Source organism: Oryctolagus cuniculus, chromosome 5 (assembly GCF_964237555.1).
Source record: "Oryctolagus cuniculus chromosome 5, mOryCun1.1, whole genome shotgun sequence".
In the NCBI taxonomy this organism is placed as follows: Eukaryota; Metazoa; Chordata; class Mammalia; order Lagomorpha; family Leporidae; genus Oryctolagus; species Oryctolagus cuniculus.
Window position 1 is genome coordinate 33671394 of NC_091436.1, and position 7507 is coordinate 33678900.

General features: G+C 44.7%; 1 pseudogene; it reads left to right on the forward strand.

The window, feature by feature from the left end:
- Positions 1 to 6787: 6787 nt before the first annotated feature.
- Positions 6788 to 6855, forward strand: LOC127493373 (U6atac minor spliceosomal RNA; annotated as a pseudogene).
- The last annotated feature ends 652 nt before the right edge of the window (positions 6856 to 7507 follow it).

A 7507-nucleotide genomic window follows, 5' to 3' on the forward strand; every position in this document is an offset into this window, starting at 1 on the left:
ACCATCCCCTGACTTGTCTAACGGTGGGAGGGACCAAGTTCTTTAGAAGCAGTGGTGTCTGATATTGAATCTTCTGCTTTCTGCTCTTCCCCAAGTCCTTGGTTTAGCTTTATTAACCACTAAGCAGTGCCAGTCCCGTGGTGGTGTAGCCCCAGAGAAAGGTGAGAGTAAGGTGATGCACACAGGACACAGTAAGACTGCCAAATAGGTCAAGGAAGAGGTCCGGGGTAGGAGTTCAGAGCTCAGATAATGAGAAAAGAGAAAATCAAGGAAAAAAAATCCAAGGATACCTTCTTGCTTTTTAATTAAGGAATCTGCAGAGACATTTAGGAGGGAAATGAAATTTCTTAGGAAATATGCTACGGGAGCTTCAGTTATTTCTCTTGTGCTGAAATGCTGGAGGACTTGGAAGGGAAACCACAGGGGCAGGGATCTGAACAGCACTTTAGACAGCACTTGGAACACCTGCACCCCATGTTGAATGCCTGGGTTCAAATCCCAGCTCTGCTCCTAGTACCAGCTTCTTGCTAATGTGCACCCTGGGAGACAGCCAGTGATGGCTCAAGTACTTGGGTTCTTGCACCCACATGGGAGTCCAAGCTAGAGTTCTGAGCTCCTGGCTCTAGCTTCCCCAGCCCAGCGGTTATTTGGAGAATGAATCGGCAAATGGAAGATCTCTCTCTATCTATGTTTCTGTCTTTTTGCCTTCAAGATTTTCCTGAGAGCAATCCACACAGCAGATCCATAGAATGACAAATGCCCTAAACAGCACTCTGGCTTCAGAATCAGCTCTTAAGGCATTTGGATCTGGCTAAAAAGCCCATGAGAGCATTTCAGGTATGGAAAGCCAAGACACTGTGGCAAAAAATGTTCTACATGAAGGAGCTCTGTGAGTGAGACCCCAGCAGAAAGAAGTGGCCGTCAAAGAAGGATGTACTTTTCTCTAAGGGGAGGAGAGAATTTCTACTTTGCTTATGGCCTTGTCCAAATACTGATGGAGCTTGTGGACTCAAAAGGCTTCTATAGCCTAGGCAGCTCATGTCAAGAGCCTTGGGTCATCACTGATGTTGTACATGAGAGTGTTAACTGTTAAATTAACAACAGGAGTCACTGTGCACTAATTTCCCACGCAGGACCTCTGTCCTCAATAAGTTGTATTACGAGAGTTAACTGTAAAACTTGTTCTTAGTTTCGTGTGTGTGTGTGCATGCAAATTGTCGAAATCTTTACTTAGCATAGAGTTGATCTTCTGTGTACAAATGAATCTTAATGGAGAATGGGACTGGGAAAGGGAGAGGGAGGAGGAGGAGGGGTGGGAATGTGGGTGGGAGCATGGGTACGGTGGAAAAAATAACTATATTCCTAAAGTGGTACTTAAGGATTTTTTATTACTTAAAAATAAATTTATTAAATAATTTTTAAAATTAAAAAACTAAAAAATATTTGTCTGACAAAACTGGCAGGATTTGATAAGTAATTGAATGTTACATTAAGGAAAGAGTTAAATGGAAAGAATAAAATGCTTTGCTTCGGAAAAAAATTAATAAGTAACAATTTGTGTTGAAAATAAACCACAGTAGTCTCCAACTTATCCATAGTTTCACTTTTGATTACCCAAAATCAATTGTGGTCCAAAAATATCAAATGGCACATTACAAAAATAAAGAGTTCATAAGTTTTAAAGCATGTGCTATTTTGAGTAGTGTGATGAAATCTCATGCCACCCCATTCTGACCCATGTGGGATGTGAAGCATCCTTTGCCCACAGTATCTACACTGTATACACTACCCACCCCAGTGATCACTTAGTAGCTGCCTCTGGTATCTGGTCGACTACTCTAGTGTGGGAGTACTTGTGTTCAACTAACTCTATTCTACTTAAAAATGGTCCTAAAGCACAAAAATTGTCATGTAGGCAATTCAGATGTGAAATTCAGAAGCTATGAAGTGCTTCCTTTAAGTGAAAAGGTGAAGATTATCAGCTATTTTTTTTAAAAAATCTACATGCTGAGCTTGCTAAGCTCCATAGTACAATAAGATATTTTGAGAGACTACATTCACCTAACTTTTATTACAGTGTATGATTGCAATTGTTCTATTTTATTATTAGTTTTTGTTGTTAAGTCTCTTATTGTGTCTAATTAGTACATTAATCTTTATTATAGATCTGGAAGCATAAGAAGAACACATAGGATACATAGGGTTCCATGTTCTCTGCAGCTTCAGGCTCCACTGGGGGTCTTGGAACACATCCTTGCGAATAATGGGGGGCTCCTGCATTAGCACCAGTTTCCTTCTTGTGACCTCTCTGTTGCTGAGAACTATCGTTTCTGAAAGACTGGAGGGAGGCAGATTTTGTCGAGATGGCTCTGATGGGCCACCAGCTTGGAGACCACTGTTACAAATTGGAGTGAGGGCTGGTGGTGAGAGCTCATGGGGCCTGAGCTGGGTGCTGGGAGTCCCACCCCTGCTTCCCACTTTCCCTGTGAATGAGGAGCAGCCTGTCTTTCATGTGTCATTCCCACTACCTGGGACTGGAGGCAGATAAACCCAGCAATGTTTGTCTTTCTTCAGGATGCCATGTGGGGAACAGGGATGGAGCCAAGGACACACAGACCTAGCAAAGTGTTTGACTCTTGGCTTTGGAAACGTGCTTGCTTCTTGTCCTTATCTTCTGGGTAAGTCAGAAAAGGGCTCAAGCAAATACCCTCCTTTGCACTGGGCTGAGAGTAGCTTCAGTGCCAAGGGAGGAGCTGCTTCCCTTTCCCAGTTAAGATCCTCTCAATATCCCCTAACTTCCAACAAAATCGGAAAGGAATTTCGGCGCAGCTATGGTTACAAAAGTGATATTTAAAATATGTCATGACTTAAAGCAAACCTTCTATAGGGAATTTTTCTACTCCCTTGGAAGTGCATCCTAGGTTCTGATTTTTGAGGGGCAAATGCAAAAATTCCTGGGCGCAATAAAAGGACTTGCCTCTAAGCCAATGCAGCCTCCACTCCCTGCACCTCCCTCCTGAATGTAAATGTGGGCAATACCAGGAAATGAGCCGGGCACAATATTTGCGCTGGGTCGTCCTATCTGCAGTGGCTCTGTTTGGAGTCTTAGGTAAACATGCCCCCAGCCACAGAGCTGGCCTGTGTGAGCCCAGCAGCCTCTGCATTAAGCGCCTCCTTGCTGGGTGGGTGCTGATTAGCATCTCAAATCCAGGGCAATCTTGCCATCAGAAAACAGGACACTGTACTGGAACTTAAAACAGTAAGTATGTTACACAGAAAAAGCCTTTATTACTGGTTATAATTCTTCACCAAACATCAGGAGGGACTTGTGTTTCAAGGATCACCTCTCTGGTTCATGGCCAATTTCATACACAAATGTCCACTCTATATGTGCTATTATATGAAACCGTATACAGACTTGGAGGTCCATAGCCAAGTGTAGTAGGACTATTAATAGCATTGAGTCTTTCTGCTATAGTGACCTAAGTACTACTTGTAAACAGATGCCTCACCAAAGGGACTGCAAAACACCACGCTAACATTTGTACCATTCCTAACTCTATACTACCCAACATGCTCATTTGTCATTGATTTCAGAGTCCATGCATTTGTTTGGAAGAACAAGGCCAAAGCATTGTTCTGACAGTGGGGCCAGCTGCTGGCTTCACCACAAAGAGCTGCATTGTTGGGTAAATGGAGTCCCTCAGGTGAATGTAATTATGCAAATCCTTTCCTAACTACCAGCACTGCCTGGCTCTCTCCCCGAGGGCCGCCCAGCCCTGGGCACACTGTCACATTGCATTAAGGGGAGGCCTCACTTGTTGGACAATCTTCCCCACTCCTAAAAGGCTGGGCCGCCAAAGAGAACCTGCTGCTGGCCTTGCCCCTTAAATCCTGCTGGGCCCACTCAGGACCCCAACAGAAGACCAAATCCTGTTTGGCAGCTGACATATGTCTTCACTGTCCTCAGACTGTCAAGCACTGGAAAACGATTTCTTTGATTTCTTGAGGATATATCTGCCCCTTCTCCGAGGGAGGTGTGTACAAGGGTCGCCGTCTTGCTAGGTGCAGGAGAGGTGGGATGAGGCTTCTCCATGGATGACCCTGGAAGTTATATGGAATCATGGCCAAATGTTACACATGTGTATACACACAAAGCACACACACACAGGATTACACTTCCTCATCCCTCCAGAACAGTTCTATATGATTATGTAATTACACAGTCAGTGGACATTAGTATCTCCCATCCACAGAGATGAGAACACTGAACTATGTTGCTTATTTTTGACACAGCCATAGACAGAAACAAGGAACTTGGACAATAAGCTCTTTTGAAAGTCCCCACCCCCTTTAATTTCTATGAGTCACTCAGTGTGCATGGGGTCATTTTTTCCACATTTTTTGGTGATTTCCCTTGTCACCAGAATAGAGCTCTGCCTACAAGAGGCACTGCCTACATGCGGAAGGAACACGACATAAACCAAGTTTTGTTTACTTTCTGGACCTCGCCCAACAAAATACACGTGTAAGTTAAATTATCACTTGTACTTTGCATGAATAACACTCCATTTCTCAACATTCTATCAATTGCACTTTTTGCCATGTAAAAGTTATTGACAAGAGACTAGGAATGGAAACTACAACATCATGACAGTGCATCAAGTGATACTTTTCTGTGGAAAACAAAATATCCAAAGGAGGTTAAAAACACAGAACCACCAATTATAAAATTCATTTACTTTTCTTTTTTTAAAGATTTTTTTTATTTATTTATTTGAGAGGCAGAGTTACAGACAGTAAGAGGGAAAGAGAGAGAAAGGTCATCCATCGGCTGGTTCACTTCCCTAATGGCCGCAATGGCTGGAGCTGAGCCCATCCGAAGCCAAGAGCCAGGAGCTTCTTCCAGGTCTCCCATATGGATGCAAGGGCCGAAGGGCTTGGGCCATCTTCTACTACTTTCCCAGGCCATAGCAGAGAGCTGGATTGGAAGAGGAACAGCTGAAACTAGAACCAGTGTCCATATGGGATGCCGGTGCCGCAGGCAGAGGATTAACCTGCGCCACACTGCAGGCCCCTGAATTCCCCTTATCACTGACATCAAGAGGATCCTCAAAGGAGGAGCTACATTATCTTCCAAGAGGTTTTATACAAGCCAGCAGTGAAGGCCTGAGGATAATCCTTGGTTAGCAGGAGAGGGGACAAAAGGGATCCAACTTAGTGGAATGAACTCTCATTTTGGGGGGCATGATGGAGGTTCCAAAACAGATGTTCTTGTCCCTGCATGGTTATGGAGGGGTGGAAACAGAGGCAATAGGAAGGTGTGTGGGAGTGGGTGACCGTGGTTGTGTGTATTCGTGTGCTTTTTCTGGGGCCTGCAGTTCCACTTTTAAAACAGAAAAGAGGATCTGGGCTTTGGTACTAGAATATAGTTTTGCATCATCTTCCATAGTAATGCATTGCCTTTGATATGGGTGTATAAAAATAAGACTTAATATATGTATTGTAACCTATTGCAGTTATATTCAAGACGTGCCTATCACATGTAGGAAATGTAGAAGAGATTTTCTAACTGAACTGTTTATTGCCCAGATTGTGATATTTAAAATTTTTCACTGTAGTCACGTGCCACCTAACAATGTCACTCAATAGTACAGTGAACATACTGGGGGGGGAGCCCGTACATTACAATGGAGCCTGGTGACACCACAGCCATCCTGATGGCGTATTGCATAGCATTTCTTGCCAGTTTGTGGTGATGCTGGTGTAAACACCTGTTCTACAACTCCCAACCGTGTAAAAGCACAGCGCGCGTGGTGTTACATGACTATGTTACTGCTTTCTGTATTTACCATAGCACGCTTTTTATCACGATCATTATTTTAGGGTGTCCTCCTTCTCGCCATAAAAGAAAGTTTACTGTCGAACAGTGTGCCCCACGTTAATCCAGTAGCAGCCTCAGACAACCCATGTTTCCTGCATTTCTTGTTTGCATCAAGAGGCCAATATGTGTGATAGGCCTGTATCATCCAAGTTTGGGTGGGTTTGTGCTATTTGTCCTCTCAACGATGAAACCACCTGAGGACACAGTTCTGAGAAAGTTTCCCAGTTGTTAAATGACACGAGATTGTATGTTTAGCTGTCATTTTTTCAGTCCTTTCCACTGGCTGCAAACAGTGCCAGGCACTTGGCTCACTGGAACATCTTTACTCCTCAAAGTGCCCACACGAGGTGGACTTGCCTTGTCTCCATTTTTACAGAACAAGAAGCTGACGCCTGTCTGCATCCAGGGAGAAACATAAACAACAAAGGATATGGACCTACCAGGGAACAGGCCCCCACATAGAGCAGATCCTGAGTTCTCCTGCCTTTGGCCGCTTCCCGTCTGGTCCTCCCCTACGGAGAGGAATAACTCCCTGCATAAGAATTTTGTAGCCTAGAAGGTGAGGTCAACTGTCAAGTACAGATGGGACCCACGAGGCTCGCTGCAGACACCTCCAGTGAAGGCAGTCACAGTGCCACAGGTACAGCCCTGCAGTCACTCCTGGGAAACTCAACTTCTTTAAAATGCCAATTGTGTTTATGTGGACTTAAAGATTGCTTTACGCCACTTTTTAAAGAGGCTATTTATTCTTATTTATTTGAAAGGCAGAGCAACAGAGAGAGAGAGAGGAAAGGAGAGAGAGAAAGAGAGAGAGAATAACAGGCAGAGATCCCCATCTTCTAGGTCACTCCTCAAACGCCCACAATCAGCTGGGGCTGGATCAAGCTGAAGACAGGAGCTGGGGTGTTGTATGAAAGGAGAGAAGGTTAGCACTCTCCTTGACAGGAGCTGGGTACTCCATCTAGGTTTCTGACATAGGTGTCAGGGACCCAAGTACTTGGGCCTTCATCTGTATCATCTGGGGTGTACAATAGCAGGAAGCTGGATCAGCAGCCGAAGTGTGACTCAATCCCAGGCGCTCCAATATAGGACGTGGGAGTCCCATGCAGCTGCTTAACCTGCTGCACCACAATACCCACCCCTCTTTTGTTTGTTTGTTTAAAGTTTTTATTTATTTGAAAGACAGAGTTACAGAGAGGGAGAGACAGAGAGATCATTCCCCAAATGTTAGCAACATCTAAGGCTGGGCCAACCCGAAACCAGGAGCCAGGAACTTCCTCCAGTTCTCCCTTGTAGGTGCAGGGGTCCAAGCACTTGGGCCATCTTCTACTTTTTCTTTCTTTTATTTTAAAGGTTTACTTTATTTATTTGAAAGGCAGAGTTACAGAGAGAGAGAGAGAGAGAGAGAGAGAGAGAGAGATCTTCTGTCTGCTGGCCACTCCCTAAATAGCCACAACAACCAAGGCTGGGCCAGGCTGAAGCTGAGAGCCAGGAGCTTCATCCTGGTCTCCAACGTGGGTGCAGGGGCCCAAGGACTTGCGCCATTCTCTGCTGTTTGGAACATTAGCAGAGAGCTGGATCGGAAGTGGAGCAGCAGGGACTTGAACCGGCGCTCATATGGGA